Source organism: Siphateles boraxobius, unplaced genomic scaffold (assembly GCF_051911475.1).
Source record: "Siphateles boraxobius isolate OS27281-9 unplaced genomic scaffold, OSU_SipBor_1 98, whole genome shotgun sequence".
Lineage (NCBI taxonomy): Eukaryota > Metazoa > Chordata > Actinopteri > Cypriniformes > Leuciscidae > Siphateles > Siphateles boraxobius.
This window is the reverse complement of record NW_027509228.1, coordinates 798901-820519: the sequence shown is the minus strand read 5'-3', so window position 1 is coordinate 820519 and position 21619 is coordinate 798901. Positions and strand designations below refer to the sequence as shown.

At 38.3% G+C, this 21619-nt stretch overlaps 1 long non-coding RNA gene across 1 annotated transcript; it reads right to left on the bottom strand.

Annotated features, from left to right (window-relative positions):
• Positions 1-17745: 17745 nt before the first annotated feature.
• Positions 17746-18399, bottom strand: LOC143733347 (uncharacterized). Its single transcript, XR_013201325.1, has 3 exons — positions 18304-18399; positions 18072-18140; positions 17746-17827 (listed from the first exon to the last, which is right to left on the bottom strand). It is a non-coding gene; the product is annotated as an uncharacterized LOC143733347 (long non-coding RNA).
• Between the last annotated feature and the right edge of the window lie 3220 nt (positions 18400-21619).

Here is a 21619-nt window from a genome sequence, read left to right as displayed (position 1 = left end):
GGTAATGCTGTAAGAGGTCTGTGAGATATGGAGGTGCCAAGTTATTGAGGGCTTTGTAAGTGATGAGCAGAACTTTGTAATGGATGCGCTGTTGTACAGGGAGCCAATGAAGCTGTTGAAGAACGGGGGTGATCAACCAATCACATGGCAGTTGCTTCAATGCATTTAGGGGTGTGGTCCTGGTCAAGACAATCTCCTGAACTCCAAACTGAATGTCAGAATGGGAAAGAAAGGTGATTTAAGTAATTTTGAGCGCGGCATGGTTGTTGGTGCCAGACGGGCTAGTCTGAGTATTTCACAATCTGCTCAGTTACTGGGATTTTCACGCACAACCATTTCTAGGGTTTACAAAGAATGGTGTGAAAAGGGAAAACATCCAGTATGCGGCAGTCCTGTGGGCGAAAATGCCTTGTTGATGCTAGAGGTCAGAGGAGAATGGGCCGACTGATTCAAGCTGATAGAAGAGCAACTTTGACTGAAATAACCACTAATACAACCGAGGTATGCAGCAAAGCATTTGTGAAGCCACAGCACGCACAACCTTGAGGCGGATGGGGTACAACAGCAGAAGACCCCACCGGGTACCACTCATCTCCACTACAAATAGGAAAAAGAGGCTACAATTTGCAAGAGCTCACCAAAATTGGACAGTTGAAGACTGGAAATATGTTGCCTGGTCTTATGAGTCTCGATTTCTGTTGAGACATTCAGATGGTAGAGTCAGAATTTGGCGTAAACAGAATGATAACATGGATCCATCATGCCTTGTTACCACTGTGCAGGCTGGTGGTGGTGGTGTAATGATGTGGGGGATGTTTACTTGGCACACTTTTGGCCCCTTAGTGCCAATTGGTCATCGTTTAAATGCCACGGCCTACCTGAGCATTGTTTCTGACCATGTCCATCCCTTTATGGCCACCATGTACCCATCCTCTGATGGCTACTTCCAGCAGGATAATGCACCATGTCACAAAGCTTGAATCATTTCAAATTGGTTTCTTGAACATGACAATGAGTTCACTGTACTAAAATGGCCCCCACAGTCAATAGATCTCAACCCAATAGAGCATCTTTGGGATGTGGTGGAACGGGGGCTTCGTGCCCTGGATGTGCATCCCACAAATCAACTGCAAGATGCTATCCTATCAATATGGGTCAACATTTCTAAAGAATGCTTTCAGCACCTTGTTGAATCAATGCCACGTAGAATTAAGGCAGTTCTGAAGGCGAAAGGGGGTCCAACACAGTATTAGTATGGTGTTCCTAATAGTCCTTTAGGTGAGTGTATATATTTAATGGATCCTAATGAGATTTTAAGAGTGTGTATATTTAATTAATCTGTCATGTTAGTAAGTGACAGAACCGATAATCTTAATCTGATTCATGAATAAATCCAGTTCAAATGATTAATTGAAAATGAATTACACAAACATTAATGATAATACGAATATTGATGATGATAAGAACCATAATAGAGCACCTTAGTCATTTTTGATCAAATCGAACATCACTTCTTCAGAGCATATAGTACACTACCATTGAAAATTATGGATTAATTATGAATTATTGTAAAAAAATAAATAAAAAAAAATAAATAAAAACATTTACTCACCAAAGCTGCGTTTATTTGATCAGCATATTACAATGATTTCTTTAGGATCATGTTACACTGAAGACTGGAGTAATGATGCTGAAAATTCAACTTTGATCACAGGAATAAATTACAGTTTAACATATAATAGAACAGACTTCTTTAAAAATGTAAAAATATTTTATAATATTACTCTTTTTACTGAAGTTTAAGTTTTGATCAAATAAATGCAGTCTTGATCAGCAGAAGAGACTTATCAAAACATTTAAAAAAATCCTAATTATTACAAACTTTTGATCACTTGTGTATATCCAGCTGCATTTTGGGTCTGTCTCCAATTGCATACTTGATATAGCTTCTCCATGAATCTAGCAGCAATTCTTCACTAAAATCAAATTCAACATGACATACCGGTGTGAATGCCATTTGTGCTTGAAGAGCAACTCTTACTTTCCCTCTTCCTAAACCCAATCCTGACAGGCTCAACCCAACCGCTTTTGACTTTGCTAGGCACTGAGTGAATGACCGATATGAAATTGTGTGAACACGAACAGCAAAGCCTGTATTTACACCCAACCAGACACTTTCAAATCCTGTCTCATATCCCAGCAGACACTGACTCGTTCTCTCACCTCATAAAGGCCAGCGAGTGGATCAGCACCGTGGGCCGGTGACTGACGACTTTAAATCTACATGCTCACTGGGAGATGAGCCTTCGTCTCTCTGTAACAGACCTTTGCATTGATGTAGCACCTTACTCTGTCACGGGGCTTACATCACGCTTTGTTGTTTCTCACCCAGGCTTAGAACCACAGCCAGAGTTTTTCAGATGCCACATGTCACTCTGTCAGCATATCCCATGATTCATTACTCACAGGAAATGAGGCCTGTGTTCTTTCTGTGGTGTGATCAGCATGATGATGCGTTCGGCGTGTGGGGTTGTCACACAATCGAATACACTTCATGAACTATAAGAGAAAAAGTCAGTCGTTTCATTGAGGTCGTGCTGAGTTTGAAGCGCAAAGCATTGAACCTTTTCATAATGCTACAGAATAAATTACCTTATGTGTACTTTCTGAAAATGGAGATGTCAGAGAAGAGATAGACTGTAGAAAATTCCATTTTGTGGATGCAGATGGAAAATGCCTATAAGCTCTGTTCCAGAAACTAGTTAGCTTCTAGGGTGCGTTTTATGTCACCATGATGCTCCAAAAGGGACTGCCTTCAAAGATGCCTTGTTTTTCTGAATTTTTAAGACAGCATTGCATTTATCTTCTGAGATCAAGGCAATTCCAGAAGGCATTCTGACATTTTTCAAAGTTTTATAAACATTTTTATAACTTGCAATCTTTCAAAGTGTATTTATATTTAATTCAACCAATATAGAGTGAATCATTAAATATTTGTTGAATTAAATATCATTTTAAAAGTACTGTTGTATGCAGCATATGTGCTATGTGATGCTTTTTAGAGTATTATGTAATTATGCAGATTTTTACTTAAATTAAAATCAATCAATCAATCACAAACACAGGAGGAGACAGACAGGTTTCAGTGCACACAGTGTTTATTAAAAGCAGAGTGGTGGTGGAACAACGGGAACCAGAGGATGGTAACTTGCAGAATGATGATGGTCCCGTAGCTGGCGATGATTGAAGTGGATTCTCTGTGCAGTGGACGAGTGAACACGAATACAGATGACCGCGATCAGGATCAGGATCAGGAGGACGGACGGAAGGACGGACGGACGGACGGACGGAGGCACACTGTATACAGGACGAGACGGTCTCAGGTAAGTAGATTGGTAAGGAGTCTGACATAAAGCAGTGTATACTGCAACGAGACCAGACAAGGAGTGAAAGGTGAACGGGGCATGTGTGTGTGTTGATGAGTCAGTACTCTGGTGATTGTGAACAAGTGGTCGGGTCCTGGTAATTGAGTGATGATTGGGGGTGTGGCGGTGTGGCTGACTCTGTGACAGTATTGAAACTGATAATGAAAAATATATAAAGGTTTGCATATAGGTTGTTAGTATTTTAGTATAATTTTATATTTGATACATCAGGTTTTTATGGCTCATATAATATAGTAAGAACATGTAGCTCACACTCCAAGCAAAAATAAATAAATAATAATAATAATTTTGAAACCCAAAATTAGCGAAATGCTATTTGGTGAAGTTGTTGTTATTTATATGGCCAAAAAGTAAGATAAAATTCTGATATATTGTAATGTAAATCAATGAAATCTTAGCAGACTACTTACATAGAATGCAAAAGTTGTCAAGTAACTACCAAAAATATGTCTTAGTAATATGATATTTAAATGCTTAGTTTTATGATCAAAGGTCTGTAGTTTTCATTGTGGGAGAAAAACAGATGATGCAATGAAAATGATGATTTTATGCTGTATGGATAATAAAGTAAACGTGAGATCCCTCAGAGCAGTAGGCTTATCTTTAATTTTTTTTTTTTAATATTACTTACAATGTACAAGTTATTTTTATGTTTACTTTATACAAATCAGTAAAGATTTTACAGCAAAAAGACACATCAGCCACAACCTAAATGTGGATTTTTTTTTTAATTATACAAAAAGCCCTTTTACTTTTAAAAGTAAAGTATTTAGTAAAGTACACTTTTCAAAGTAGCCTATAACGTATCAATCAAAGGCATGTAATAGATTGTGTACAACAGGTTTTTCAGAAAAGTTGAAACTAAAATACAGTTTTTCACAGCACATGTGTAAAGTTCGGAATTATTTATGAAGCCAGCGGAGTCGAAAGAGAGAGAAGTGAGGAATATGATTTCAACATCAGATGCTGTTGCCTCCATAGGTTTGAACTGATAACTAACATTATTTCATTCTGACAGAGCTTAGATGATCGATGACAGTTTAAAGTGTTTCATAAGCTGAACAGGGCTAATGGACCTTTTCAATATTTATTATTCATGAATGGCAGTTTCATCATTGACAATTTCTTTTTTATTAAGTGTCTAAATAAGAGAGAGAAGTAGTTTCATTAGAACAAAACACTGGATGTACATTTTTCCCAAACATTAAATGAAAGAATAAAGCATTCCTTTCTGTCCAGACACACATAAGTAAAATTTATTAGGTATTCCATATCTGAAAAAAACCCTTTCCTCTCCCACCCACACTAAACGCCAAACATAAGGTTCTTTATCATTTTTATGTTATCGCTCATGCATTTATCTTAAACAGTAATGACAGTGAAAAACAGAAACCACCACATGCAGAGGTCTAAAGAGATGCACTCTCATTTTCTCGCTTTCGCAAACGATGATCTTGTCCTCCCTACTTGTGACCACAGATCTTTGGCTGTTTCTATTTATGATAGCCAGCACTCATCTTAAGAACACACACTCCTACACAAATGTCAGAAGACCAGTGAGCATCTAAATAAAGTGTGATCCAAAGGGAATAAGCATTAATTATTCCCTTCTCAGGAAGAACTTATTGTGTATGTGCTTGGTCAATATCTCCCTCTACATCTCCTTAAAACAAAGTGTATTAAATACAAACTGGGGTGGCCCATCCTGCTGCATAGCACACATCTTGGATTGGGGCCCCTGAAAAGAGGGCTCTAGAGCAGTGGTTTTCAATCCTAGTCCTGGGGACCCACAGCTTTGCACGTTTTATATGTCTCCTTTATCTGACACACCCAGTTCAGTTCATAGAGCTCTTTCCTAAAGAGCTGATGATCTGAATCAGGTGTGTTAAATGAGAGAAACATACAAACTGTGCAGAGCTGTGGGTCCCCAGGACCAGGATTGAAAACCACTGCTCTAGAGGACGCCATTACTCTGGTTGAATGAGCCCTCACGGCCAAAGGTGAAGGCAAGCTGCGCACCTGATAGGATATAGAGATAGACTGAATGATCCAGTTAATGATGGTCTGTTTGGATGCAGGAAGTCCCTTCTTGGGGGACCCGAAGAACACCAGCAACTGGTCTGACTTCCGCCATGAATAAGACTTCTGGACATAAATCTTGAGAGCTCTGACAGGGCAGAGCAAATTAAGTATTTCTTCACCCGCCGACACGTGGGGAGGAGGATGAAAAGCCTGCAGAACAGTAGGCCGTCCCACATTAGATAAACAGAGCACCTGAAGGTCTCCTACTCTCCTCAGAGAAGAAATAGCTCATACAAAAGCTACCCTGAGGGAAAGTTTCTTGGCCTCAGCCGACTCTAGAGGTTCGAAGGGGGCCTTGACCAGCCCTTCGAGAACCACTGCCATGTCCCATGTGGGAACTCTGGCACGAGCCGCATGTCTCATCCTCCGAGCCTCACGAAGGAAACGTACGACCAGCTAATGTCTCCCCAGAGGCCCATCACCCAGAGGAGCGTGGAAGGCCGTAATGGCAGCCAAGTACACCTTGAGTGTGGATGGGGTAAGACCAGCCGAGAAGCGATGTTGGAGGAGCTCCAGCACTGAAGCATCCGGGCAGATAACTGCGTCCACCTCACACTCTCTACACCAAGTGGAAACACATTCCACTTTAAGGCTTACAATCTCCTCGTGGATAGAGCTCTGGAACTGAGGATGGTCTCAACCAATCCAGCCGACAAGCCAGTCTCCAGGTACTGAGCCCCCTCAGGGGCCAAGCCAAAAGTTTCCACAGGTCTGGTCGAGCGTAAAAATTGAGCCCCCAGCCTGTGGAACCAGATCCCTCCTCAGAGATGCTATGATGTCTGAAAACCATACTCGGGCCGGCCAGTACGGGGCTACTAGAAGTAGGCTGATCCCGCCTTGACGGACCCTCTCCAGAACTTCAGGGAGCAGAGCGATCAGGGGAAAAGTGTACAGGCGTAGCCTCGACCACGTCTGTACCATGTCATCCAACGCCAATGGAGCTGGATGGGTGAGAGAAAACCACAGTGGACAGTGGGTCGTCCTTCGAGACGGGAACAAATCCACTTCCACTGGGCTGAACCTCTCGCATATCGACTTCACCACCTGGGTGTGAAGTCTCTTTTCCCCAGACCACAGCCCCAGCCTCGACAGGATGTATGCTCTCTGATTCTTGTCCCCTGGGATGTGCATAGCTCAGAGATAACAGTTTCCCCTGGGGCCACAGAAGGATAGGGAACAAAGGCATCTGCGCGTAATCCTGATCATGCGGAACGGGTTCCCCCTCGGGGCGAAAGAGGTTTTCAACCACCACCGTAGGACCCTCATGTGCAGCAGGCCGAATGGAATGACTAGCTTTATCCTGGTCACCGTGGCCAGAATGGACTCGATCCGTGCAGGAGACAATTGTGCCAGCATCGTGACCGAGTCCCAGACCACTCCCAGGAACGTGGTTCTCTGGGCTGGTGCCAATACGCTTTTTTCCGTTTTGAGTCTCAACCCCAGGCTCTGGATATGGGCAAGGACGACATCTGAACTGCCAGCTCTTGTGACTGGGCCATAATAAGCCAGTCGTCAATATAATTTAGCACCCTGATACCCTGAAGCCTCAGCGGAGCCAGAGCTGTATCCATGCATTTGGTAAACATGCGAGGGTAACGGAAGAACCAAGTATTGGAACACTTCACCCCCAAAAGCGAACCTCAGGAACTTCAAAGAGATGGAAGGATGGATATGTGGAAGTATGCGTCCCTTAGATCTATTGTGACAAACCAATAATCAGATATGATCTGACTCACGATGATGGGAATAGGGAGCATCTTGAACCTGAATCTCCTCAGAGACCGATTCAAGTGCCTTAAATCTAAAATTGGCGCAACCCCCCATCCTTCTTGGGAACTGTGAAATAGCGGCTGTAGAACCCAGACTCCCTGTCTGGCGGAGGAACATACTCTATGGCCTTCTTTACCAGCAGGGAGTTTACTTCCTTTTCCAATACCTGACCCTGCACTGGGTCGACTGCAGTCCACACCACCCAGCTGAATTTTGGTGGGCGGAATCGAACTGCAAACTATAACTCTTCTCTATTGTGCGCAGGACCCAAGGAAAAATTTGGCAGGTCTTGCCATGCTTTGAAATATTCTACTAAGGGAACCAGCCTCTCGAGACTAATTTCGGGTATTATTCAAGATTCTTTCTCGATCCCCCGAAGTGGCTCTCTGGCAGGATTTGGTCGGATTGATTCTCGATGTGCGGGCGCGAGCGCTGCCTGATGCCTCGGCAAACTCGAGATCCGAGCCAATAGATTCTGTATTGCAATGCAGACCTTTAATCTACGGGCTGCCTTGGCAAACGTGAGATCCCAGCCACAGAATCTTTATTGCAGAGTAGACCCGTAATCTTCGCGCTGCCTCTGCAAACGCGGGATCCGATCCACTGATTCTATATTGCAATGCAGACCTTTATTTGAATTTCTTACGGGACAAAAAACACCAAATAGGACAGACTGTTTGACACAGAGCGCTTGCTGAAGAGCAAAAAGTTAAATCTGTTGTGTGCCGGCATTACTTTGTAGCTTCCGTGTATGGTTTCCCAAAGTGTCGTCATCAACGCAGTTCGAGTTCCCTCGAAAGGGAACACACTACATTTCTCAATACTTCTTGTCTGAATAGCATTCCAGTGTCTTGCATACTGTTTGGTTTCTGATACCATCCTGATATTGAGTGTTAAAGCAACATTCTAATGTAACAGCACAAAATAAGGTATATTATTAACTAAAACATTAAAAAAACAATAAAAAAACATTGCTTGAAATAATTTAACTGAAATAAATTAAAATATTAAGACAAAATATTATATTTCCAACCAGGTTCTGGGGGTCAGTGGAAAGATTTTAATTTATTAAACCAGCAAAAACAGAACATATTGAAGAAAGAATGCAAATTATATGTGCAATATGTGCAAGTTGTATGAATTTGTGTAGATAATTTGTATAATTTGTGTAAAAAATAAATTTTTGCCCACATTATATTGTTATTTAATTATGTATTACATACATTTTTATTATATAATATTATATTTCATTTAAAGGGGTCATGATATTAGAAATAATATTTTCTTGATCTTTTTACAAGGTACCATTAAAACATCCTGCAAGTTTCATAGCTTAAAACATCCTCCTCATTTAAAAAAAAGGCATTTATTTAATCAAGCTTGAAAAACAGCTTGTTTGAATATCAATGTATCAATAGAGAGCTGGCTCAGGCCTCAGGTAAGCATGTTATGCCAAGAAATGTACTCTCACACAATTAGGCACCAGACTTTTGACATGTCCTGCCAAACACATTGCAAAATGAGAAGAAATCTCAGTGACTGACTGACTTCGGAGTCCACATGCTGCCCTAAAGTGCATGTGAATTGACAGGGCTCAATGAATTTAACATAGGCTTGTGTGATGTTTTGGGTCACTGGATATCATGGGATATGTGGTCAATCAATCTTACAGATCAGGACAAGCGCACAGGGTGATGTAGAGGGAGTGAGTGGTCTTTCAAGCGCTACAGGCGAGATCCGTTTGACAGACTGCTTACAAGACATGTCAGTGGCCAGGGAGAGTGTTTGGCCAACATTCATATTTCATCTCCAGCTCACATCAATTTCAAATGTTGATTGCAATCTGCTTCTAATTCAGTTTAAAAACTATAAAACATGTGCAGCATGACACACCTTGAATTGACGTTAATTCTACAGGAAGTTGAATTGGTCTGAATGTAAATGTCATTTTGGCTTATAGGGGCTTCGTTAATGTGTGTGCCAGTGTACAAGTGTGTTTTGTGCAATCTTGTTTGGAGGGAGCTTAACGGTAGTCTGCTCATCAACATACCAATTATTCTAATCAACCTCCTGGGGCAAATAGTGTGGGGTTTAAGCCTGATTTTCCACAGCAGGTCAAAGTGCCACTTCATAGTCATGGATACAAAGGAATGTCAAGATGTCAATCAAAAACAGTGTTACTTTGATCAGAAATAGTAAACTTGTTCACATTACAAAAGCTGTACAGTTGTAGTCAGAATAATCGACACCCCTGGTAAATCTGATCACAGATGGCTATAAAAATAAATCTGCTTTTTTTATTTACATTTTGTCATTTAGCAGACACTTTTATCCAAACCGACTTACAACTGAGGACTAAAGTCAACCCAGCTAGAAATTTTTTGTTCTAAAAATGTTCTGAGAACATTACCATGCAGTGTTCTAATAATGTTTTCAGCGGGTAGTTTTATTTTGATTCCCAGAATATTCTCCTAAAAGCTAGGATAACATTCTCTAAAAACATTCTAAATATGTTTAATGCTAACATTGTTAGAACATTATTCGCTAATGTTCTTATAACATTTTCAGCGGGTAGTTTTCTTTTTGTTCCCAGAATGTTCTCTTAAACGTTTTAATAACATTCTTTAAAAACATTCTAAATATGTTTAATGCTAACATTGTTAGAACATTATTCGCTAATGTTCTTATAACATTTTCAGCGGGTAGTTTTCTTTTTGTTCCCAGAATGTTCTCTTAAAAGTTCTAATAACATTCTTTAAAAACATTCTAAATATGTTTAATGCTAACATTGTTGGAATATTATTCCCTAATGTTCTTATAATATTTTCAGCGGGTAGTTTTCTTTTTGTTCCAAGAATGTTCTTAAAAGATCAGATAACATTCTCTAAAAACATTCTAAAAATGTTTAATGCTAACATTGTTAGAACATTATTCCCTAATGTTCTTATAATATTTTTAGCGGGTAGTTTTATTTTTGTTCCCAGAATGTTCTCTTAAAAGATGGCATAACATTCTCTAAGAACACTCTAAAAATGTTTTGTGATGACCTTCTATAAAGGTTTAATCATAACATTTTTAGAACATTACATCCCCTAACATTCTTATAAAGTTTTTAGCGGGAAGTTTTATTTTTGTTCCCAAAATGTTCTCTTAAACAAAAAAATGCTTAGCTATAACATTGTTAAAACATACAATTTTATTAATCTCAAAACTAAAACATCAGAATCTAACAGGTTTATAAATGGCATCCACATAAATTATTAGAAGTTCTGCATACAGTAAATGCCCAACATTAAATGAAGAAATCAGTAAAGTCCAATGTGCAATCATGCGTCTTGACTGCAGTGTTTGCTCAGAACGCTCATCATCAGTCTTTGCTTGTCTTGGTTCTTGCAGAAGAATAATACAGTCATCTGTATTAATATGTGTTCTAGTGTTCTCTCTTCTAGTTGTCCAGCTGCTCTCCCAGTTAGCAGCAGTGAACTCTATTCTCTGTTTGCATGGTAGGGTTTTTCCTCATAGCCTATAAAAGAAGATCATGCAACAGTGTAAACAGAAAGAATACAAATACATACATATTAAGATCACAAGCAATATTGACATTGAAAACTTTCAAAATTAGCCAGCCTAATTAGTAATCAGAAATTATGTAAAGACTAATTTATTGAAAGTATAAATATGATACCTTATGAGTATCTTTTTTGTTTCTGTAATTTAAAACATATACTTAATCCATATTAATAACACAACTAGAGGCTAAATTATGTGAACAAACGTTGATGTTGGCTTGAGAAGCCTGAACCTCGAACCAGGACTGGAACTCAGGTCGCTGTGAGCACAGCTCCAGCATGGCACAGCGCTGCCCACGAGGCTATTGCTCTGACTTAACAGCGCTTATATTGTCTATGGATCGTTACATTTCTTACAGATTTCTGCTTGTTTTAAATCAGATACAGATAAAGTAGCACTGCATTTGAATGTATTGGCGATATAACTATTTCTAGAGTGAATTAATCATACCTGTAAGTGCAGGGGTGGGAATCTCGAGGCACCTCACGATTCGATTCGATTACGATTCAGAGGCCTGCGATTCGATTCTAAAGCGATTATCGATTATCTGAATCTTTTTGTGTGTGTGTGAATATAAATACTTTGCTTTAAAAGTACAAAGTAATGACCCATAAAGAATTAAAGTACAATATATTTTATTAAAATTGCAAAGAACCAACAGGAAAATAAATGTGTGCTTGAACTAGCAGCATGAGAATACTTGTAATAAATTAATAATATAACAACGACAGGTGTTCTGACGATTCATGCTACCCATTGAGATGTGCTACTTACTGGTTATGCGCATGCGCAGACTCATTTTTCTTCTGCTTACCACGCCCATAAATCTATGCATCCTTGCTGTGGAGACTTGTAGGAAACTTTGACAGGTCAAAGATGAATATTTGATGATAATTTTTACTTTTCACACCCGATTTAAAAATAAAAACAGTACATTATACTGTACTCTTAACTTCGAATTTTATTATAATTTTATTTCATATAATAATATAATTTTTACTTGTTATATCAAATGTGATAATTGCTAGTTCATTTAAAATATCAAAATATGCCCCCCATACACTTACCCTGATTAAAATGAAATAACAATGTCATAATATTGTGAGATTTATACCATTATGGAAACAATAGAGAATGAATCAACATTATCTGTGATCGATTCGCGTTTGGGTAGCATTTTTCGACAAGGCAGCAGAAATCGTCTGAACACCGGTACAGCCCAGAGCCATAGAGAGAAACGGCTCTGGTACAGCCGAGTGTTTTTCCTCCTCTGGGTGGAAACGTGTCATATGGCTTCTCATATTTGTCGTGTTGCCGAAATATTTTAGTTTTATTCTACAAAGCTTACAACTAGTGTGGCTCTTGTCCAGTTCCTTTCCCCCTTCAACTTCATAGAAGCCAAAATATTTCCACACGTCGTCAGCTTTTAACGAGGAGGGTGTTTGGATTTCGCGCTCAGCCATCGCGTCTCTGTTATGTGTACACGCCACAGACAGACGGTCTTGCACTAGTGATCGACCGATGTATCGGTTTACCGATATTTTTCCCGATATTTAAGCATTTTCCCATAATCGGGAATCGGTTTTGTAATATCGGATTTTCCGATAAACGGCGCCATCTTGTGGCCGTTTTGAGAATTCCGCCATTGCAGCCCGCGTCTGAGGAGATCAGTCAATAACAACTCTGTGCACAGGTAAAGTATATGTTCTACTTGCTTTGCTTTAATTATTCAACTTTATTTAACATAACAGACATGCAGAAATGAGATTTGAGACATAAATGCCTGATATAGTTTATTTATGCAGCTTGGTTCTAAAAAATTGAGACGAACTCATTGAGCCACGTAATCCGTCATGTCCTTCCCCAATAAAGACGTAACTTTACATGAATTAAATAAAACAGACATGAATGAGTGCATGTTGAAAATAAAAGCGCTGAATTTAATTCTCTATCTGTTGTATTTGCTCACCATTAGTCTCGAAAAAAAAGTTCGTTCATATTGCTGAGCACTCACTAGGTTGATGATCAGGAATGCTCAAGCACGGCCACTGAATGAAACTTTTGACAAGATTATCTTGTTTAAACACCCTAGATTATATTATCATTTACTACATAGCAATTATTTCGCTAATACACATCTAAATATACCGCTTTGTGGAAATTAATTATTTATTATCTGCACGCGCGATCGCGGTTGAGTAACGTATAGCCTAATGTTATAGTTATGTGTAAATGCATAGATAAACAGCACTTTGTCATAAAGCATTTCATGATCTAGACCGACAAAAATATTAATAATAATTAATAACATACTAGTTGGAAAATGCAATGATGTATATGCTGTTTTGTTTGTTACTTTCCTGATGTTATAGGCTATTCCAGCTAATATTATGCAGTGAATTAATATTACCCTGTGAATTATTCCTCACTCTTAGTTTAAACCTATTAAACGGCACATAAACCTTCTAAAACTGTTTAAAATGAATAACATTTCAGCAAAGGTGATATGACTCCCCTGTCAATTATTTTTTCCATATGAAAACATTAGACTTTTAACATTTATTTTGCCTATTGTTAACATTGTTGCTGCTGATGCTTATAAATGATATGTATAATTTAGATATAAATTATATAATGTAATAATATAAATGTTTTTATTGTAATTTGATTAGTTTACCATTTATGAAAACAAATAAACATATCCAAATATGTTAGAATAGTTTTTGTGCTTTATTTTTTACCTCATCAAAGCTTTTATTTTTAAACAAAGACACTTAGTAACAGTGCACTTTATTTTGTGGACTCAGACCCCTCTATTTATTTGTGTATAAATATAAAGGTTTTTTTTTTGTATGCAAGGAGGGAGTGATTGTTATAAATAAAATGGTTTGTTCAGTGCATTTGTGTTGTAATAATTGTGCCAAAAACAGAAGTATAACAGTAAATAAATATCGGTTCTGCATATCGGTTATCGGGCACATACACATGCAAATAATCTGTATCGGTATCGGTTATAAAAAATCAATATCGGTCGATCACTATCTTGCACTGCACTTCCGCGCTTCAGAGTTCCGTCTTTTGCGTTCCGTCAATATTACGTCATTATAAATAGGCTACATATCTAAAAAAAAAAAAAAAAATTTTTTATTTGAAAATCGATTTTTGACATTTGTGAATCGATTCAGAATCGTCCACGTCCGTATCGCGATGCATCTAAGAATCGATTTTTTCCCCCACCCCTAGCTATTAGTGAAGCTGTACGTTTTAGTTACTTCAAAAGCAGAAAGAAATATATGCTAAGCTAGTTATTTTAAAGCTAGTTATTTTAGTCAATAAAGTTTTAAATATGGATATTTTTCTTACAAAAACACATCGCTTCGCTTTAGTGCTGGGCGGTTTGACCAAAAATTTATATCACGTTTTTTTTTCAAAATGATGCCGGTTTTCCGGTTTATGACGTTTTTTTTTTTTTCTCATGCATAATCAGGTGTTCAAAGCATTTTCTACTGGTTGAGAGAGGAATTACTGCAGTAAATTGACTTAGGATGGTCTATTTTACTGTCATTAGTGAATATTGTAGAATAGAATAGCGCCCAGTATAACCTAAAATTGTTATTTCTTAACGTTCTAATAACGTTCTTGTAACCAGGAAATAACGTTAATACAACGTTTATATAACGGGAGAATTGAACGTTCTTATAATGTTTTGAATAAAGGTCTTATAATAACCAAGAAATAACGTTAATACAACGTCTAAAAAACTGGACGTTTTGAATGTTCCTATAACATTCAGAAATAACGTTTTTATAACTTAATGGGAATGTTATGAAAACGTTCTTATAACCTAAAATTGTCAGCTGGGGAAGAGGAGAGATTCGCAATTGCACTGAACACGTTTTAAGTGCAGGATTCTCTGAGCGAGTCCAGAGAAAATAGACCTATTCTAAAGCCTCGTACACACCGGGACGAATATCGGCTCGCGTTATTCGTCAGCGTTTTTCAACGCGTTTTTTGTGTTCACACCCAAGCGATTTTCGCTGACGATGAGCCGAGTGAACATGCAAATTTATTCCCTGACATTAGATGGCGCTTAATGTAAAACAGAAATACCCCGGTCCACAAAGTGCTTCTGACACTCGCTTGTCACTCAGAAGAAGAGAGCAAGTTTGTCGCGTTTGTCATATAGTTCTTTATTCTCGTTGGTGTCTCTTTATAAAGACACCAACAAGACCAGCAGCTCTACATTCATCTGGCCTTGCATCTTCCTCGTCTTATTTCTTCCCGGCAGAGTGTAGTCAGAGAATGTCTAATAAGTCTAATAATAATAATGTCTAATAAGAGAATGTCCGTAGACGGGCTTTGGTCATTAGACATTCTCTGGTTTGGTGTAGTAGACGATGTATATCTTCTTCGCCATTACGTATGTGTGCTCGGCAAGACCGTTTTGTGTTTGAGCGCCCCCAAGTTGTGTTTTACTGTAACTTCAGAAGCTCCAGACACGTGAGCAAAAGCGCCAATCTCATTGGTCGGATAGTTTTTGACGCGGCGCGTCAAACCAAAAAAACGAACCCGAGGCGTTTTTAAAAAAATGACGCTTTTACGCGTGGCGTCTTACGCGTCGGTGTGCACACTCACATTGGCGCCCATTGTTTAGTCACGAGGCGTTAAACGTTGCCGAATATCGCACGCGAAATTCGTCCCGGTGTGAACAGGCCTTTACGTGAGCAGCGTGTATCTGAGAGCGCGGCACATTATATTCCGCGCGTGAGCAGAGAGATTCGCGCTCGCGCATTATATTAATGTACTTTCGCGCTACAATAATGCGCTCTCGACATTTGACAGGAAAATAACGCCATAGTTCTGCAGCATCCATCTTCCCTGTAACGTAACACCAGAGCACTGCTGTTTACTCTCGCCTCGCAGTCGCTGCTTAGAAGTGCAACATTGTAAAGGGTCCGTCTGAAACAGTGTCGCGTGGCGTAATGTCGTTCCGAACGTTGTGCAATTAAATACATCGGTATGGCGGTATATTAAAAATTAATATCATAACAAAAATATACATCGGTTTTCGGTATGAACCGGTATACCGCCCAGCACTACTTCGCTTCAAAAGGCCTTTATAACCCCGCCAGAGCCGTGTGGATTACTTTTATCATGGATGGATGCACTTTTATAGACTTAAAACAGAAACGGCCATTCACTGCCATTATAAAGCTCGGAAGAGCCAGGACATTTTTTAATATAACTCCGATTGTATTCGTCTGAAAGAAGAATGCCATATGCACCAGGGAACTACACTGCGACCAAAATGGTCGCATATGCGACCTTTTGAAATGCCATCGCGACCCTAATTTTTAATGGGTCGCAAATGTATCACCGTTTGATTATTTTTGTACCTACCTAATGTTTTAGGCAATATGCTATGATTTACTATGAGCATTTATTCAAACAGAAATGTGTATTTTAAGAATACGTTTTATAACGCGCTCTGAGCATTCAACACATCAAGTTGGCTTCGCGGATTCGCGCTTGTTTAACTGAGAGAACGAGCAGAGAGAGTGAAAGCCCCAGTCGCGCGCGCGCGCGCTCTCTCTCCCTCCCTCGCTCATAATAATGAATTGAGTTGACTGAATATCTTTGAGAATACACGATGGTAAAAGGTCGGAAGACCGAAGTTTTTTTTTTTCTGAACTACCACTGGTTGTGAATTGTGCTAAAATAACGTTGCCTCATCTTCTCTGAAAAGCTTTCCACACATTCAGATGGCATAAACCACTCTTTCAATAATCAAAACAAAAAATCTATCTGGTGATGAAATGTTTTCTGTGTTGAGACAAATCTTGTGCGATGTCCTAAACTGCCTGGATAATCACACAACGTGTGCCGTGGTCCGTTAATGACACGTCCGATTCGCGAACTGACTCCTTTGAACCGATTCACTTTAATGAATGGTTAAAATAACAACTGATCTGTCCAACACTGAACTCAAGAGTCATTCTAGAATGATTCATTCTTTCCAAGTAGAGCTATTCAAGTCATCTGGTGAAATTGTTTTTATATCGCAATGTCATTTTTTTACCAATATCGTGCAGCCCTACTGTAAATTCTGTGGCCCTTCAATTGCAGGACTGTCCAAATTTGTAACTGCGTCAAAACAATTCAAACACGAATCATTGAAGCTTCACAATGACATATTATATTTATTTTACTTTTCCTTAAGAGTTCAGAAGTCTGCCCATCTGTGCCAACCATAGCATGGTGAAATCCAAAAGAAATTAATTTAGCACTTTATTGTGTAGGCTACTGTATTTTCTATTGCAGTAAATCTATCCCAACCATTTTTAAAGAAAACAAGAAGGCATGTGTTTTAAAAGATGGAGAGTAAAATAAAAAGCACATCTGTATGCAATACAGTTTCACTATTGGTCATTATTATCCAGAGCGGCTTACTATATAAATAATTTGTGCGACCAAATCATGTTTTGCGCTAGTAACTGAAAAAGTTAGTAGCGCAAGTGCCACCAGTGGAAAATGTTAGTGTAGTTCCCTGTGCACCAAGGATGACTTGAGGGTGAGTAAATCATGGGCTAATTCTCATTTTTGGATGTCTTTTGGATGAGATCATTTATGGTCTGTGTTAGGTGCTTTTAGCACTAAAGCTCTAGGAGTTAAGAGTTGAACATTTTTGTCTCAGAAAAATAATAATAATAATAATATTTAGTTCAAATAGGTTAACAATATGTTGGCTTTCTTAAACCAACATAATTATTTCCTAACATTTGAACAAGATTACTATAATCTGTATTATAATATAAAGGTAATTCTGTGAAGATTTACAACAAGTTACAAAACCACCTACCAGTTACAAGTCTCTTTAGCTCCCATATCCATTCACCTCTGCAGGTTTATGTTTGACAGATTGTGTCCTTTACATTGACCATCAGCCCCAGAGTAATTACCTGAAATATTTTAAAACATGGTCTGTCAACATACAACGATATTACAAGCACATACAATATTTGCTAGAAACACAAAAGACTGAAAACGTTTTAGACTGAATGCTTTTTCCAATTTGCACATTACCTCTTTATGAATTACTGAAATATTATTAACTTTTACTTTCAAAAGACAATAAGATTAACACTTTTAAGTTGCAAAAATAGAGTATTCATATACACAGAACACAATATTATAGTAGGCTACCTTTGTTGTAAATGGAGACTTTATTGCGTCATCGGTTTTATATTCATCTTCAAACAGGCAGTTTGGAGTCTGGATTAAAACATATCTAGCTGTTATTCAAAAGTAACATATACTCAGATTTAATGCGACTGTCATACAATTCTAAGAAAGTAAAATCTAACACTGAAAGACATATATCAAGGATAAGAGAAAGCTATATGTAAACTGAAAAATACACACAAAAAAAACTTACAGTTGTGAAAGAGCTCTTCCGTTGACCAGGAGTTCTGTTGTTTGGCAATTTGTCAATTTAGACAACGGGCATTTTGCGCCGATTTCTTCAACAAAAACGTTACTTTCTTTGCGCTGTTTGTCGATTTCAAATGTTCTTACGTCATGAGAAAATCACGCTGTGATTGGTAGTTTTAAACGTCGATCCACAGTGACCCCCAATCAGCTTCTCGTCTCTTCTAAACACATTTCGCGCAACAGTTCAAACAGTTCAGAGTAATATCCTCAAAACACTTTACAAATGCTGTTTTGATAATCTCCTCTTTTAATATGGAACATTATGCCAATATTTTATAGGTTAAAATAATTCTACAATCTGTTACCTAAACAGCTTCCCTAAAATATCCTTAAAATGTTATGAGCTTTTGTTACTCATCATATTATGAGATTTTGTCATCTCACGCCAATAATTTCCTCAAAACATTTGATGAATGTTGCTTTGATAATGTTCCTCCTTTGTTATTGTGCTAATGATTTATAAAAGATAACAACATCCCTAAAAAAATCCTCAAAATGTTTCATGCAAAATGTTAAAAAGTAAATTGAAAGGAATGTTTTATTAAAAACATTTTATCATCTCAGGACTAAATAATATCCTCAAAACATTTTACGAACGTTGATTTGATAATGTTCCTCTGTCATTATGGAACATTGTACCAATGTTTTATTGAGAACATTGTCTTATCTGTTATCTCAACAACATTCCCAAAACATCCTCAAAATGTTACAGTTATAATGTTCTTGCTTTGTTAACACTTCAAAATTACAAGAACGTTTTATAAAAAAACACTCCGTCATCTCAGGCCTCAATGATATCCTCAAAACATTTTACGAACGTTAATTTGATAATGTTCCTCCTCTGTTATTATGGGACATTGTGTCAATGTTTTATAAAAGATGATTCTACAAACTTTTACCTCAACAACATCCTGAAAATGTTACATATAAAATGTTCTTGCTTTGTTAACACGTCACATTACAAGAACGTTTTATAAAAAACACTCCGTCATCTCAGGCCTCAATGATATCCTCAAAACATTTTACGAACGTTGATATGATAATGTTCCTCCTCTGTTATTATGGAACATTGTGCCAATGTTTTATTTTGAACATTGTCTTATCTGTTATCTCAAAAACATTCCCAAAACATCCTCAAAATTTTACATTTAAAACGTTCTTGCTTTGCTAACACGTCACATTACAAGAACGTTTTATAAAAAACACTGTCATCTCAGGCCTCAATGATATCCTCAAAACATTTTGCGAACGTTGATATAATAATGTTCCTCTCCTATTATTATGGAACATTGTGCCAATGTTTTATTGAGAACATTGTCTTATCTGTTATCTCAACAACATTCCCAAAACATCCTGAAAATGTTACAGTTATAATGTTCTTGCTTTGTTAACACGTCACATTACAAGAACGTTTTATAAAAACACTCCGTCATCTCAGGCCTCAATGATATCCTCAAAACATTTTACGAACGTTGATATGATAATGTTCCTCTCCTGTTATTATGGAACATTGTGCCAATGTTTTATTTTGAACATTGTATTATCTGTTATCTCAACAACATTCCCAAAACATCCTCAAAATGTTACATTTAAAACGTTCTTGCTTTGCTAACACATAACATTACAAGAACGTTTTATAAAAAACACTGTCATCTCAGGCCTCAATGATATCCTCAAAACATTTTGCGAACGTTGATATGATAATGTTCCTCTCCTATTATTATGGAACATTGTGCCAATGTTTTATTGAGAACATTGTCTTATCTGTTATCTCAACAACATTCCCAAAACATCCTCAAAATGTTACAGTTAAAACGTTATATCTTAGTGTACATTTAACCTTATAGGAACATTATTTGAAATGATAAAACATCCATAAAACATTCTTAGAACATTACATTCAAATGTTTTCTTTAAAACATTAACCAAACTTGTAGGGAATGTTAGCCAAAGTTCTGAGAACGTTCCCTGCTAGCTGGGAAGTCAAGTCACCGTGAAGAGGCAAAAACAACGCAAGAAGTGCTCAATATAAAAAGTTGCATTGCTCAGAGTAGTATAAGCCAGACAAGGGAGGATTTAAAAGAAAAGGAAATCATTTTTTTTTCTATGTTAGTGATCACGGAAGAGATGAATTTTCAGTTGTCTTTTCAATGTTGTCAGGGATTCTGCATTTATTTTTATTTTTTTTGCTGGAGGTCCTGGACATCTTGTTCAGATATATGGTATCATGGATTCTTGCAAATACCAACAGATAAAAAAAAAATCTAAACCTGACTTCCTCTGCTAGAAATCTTATAATGGGTCATGGTTGGATCTTCCATCAGGACAACAATCTAAAACAAACATCAAAATCAACATGAAAATATCATGATTCTGCCATCATGTCTTTGATTTTCCCTGGTCTTGTGGCAGGATCATGACAGACCCGTGTTTTGTGTGCAAGCACATGGCCTTTTGTGTGGGCCATGTGCTTGGGTTGTCTTGTTACGTGACCCCGCCCCCTTGTTATCCTCGTCTCGTCATTATTGTTTAGTCACCTTCACCTGTCCTCGTCATTAGTGTTCCCCTATTTAATCCCCTTGTGTTTGCTGTCCTGTGTCGGTTCATTGTTAAACCTGCTGTGGTGTTATGCTCTGTGAAGTCCTGCCTGTGATTGCGCTAGTTTCGTGTTGAGGCATTGATTAATGTTACCTGTGAGTATTGTGTCTTAGTTCCCTTTCAGTCGATAACGTCAGACGTAGTCGACGGTCGACTGAATTGGGATCTCGCTAGAGAGCCTGTCTTCTTCGAGTACTATTGAACGAGCCAATTTAATTGGCGTGCGTGATTCGCATCACACACTCCGCCCCCGCGGCGCGGGTATAAATACGGAAGTGGATGCACGCACTAGTTGCCTTTCGCTTCGGAGCCGATCGTTTGATGTCTCTGAGTGTGCTGTTGTCTACAACGAGCGAGTGTGTCGGTGTTCTTCAGGAAGACTCTCCCAGTGCTGGTGTTCTACAGCACGAGTGCAGCGGTGATCGCGAGCTTTGAGCTCTTAACTGCTGTTTTAACAGCAACAAATTTCTAAATGTTTGTGTGTGTTGATGGCTGGTTAGAGGGCGGAAAAGTGAGTGCTTCACTGTTTCAGTTCTCTGTTCAGTGTTGCCACGGTCATTCCCCTGTGTGCTCCGGCACTGGTGACGGTCCTATTTTCTGAAAGAGCAACACGGGTGCGTTTGCGTCTTTTTCAAGATGTCATTCCGCCCGTGCGTTTCTGG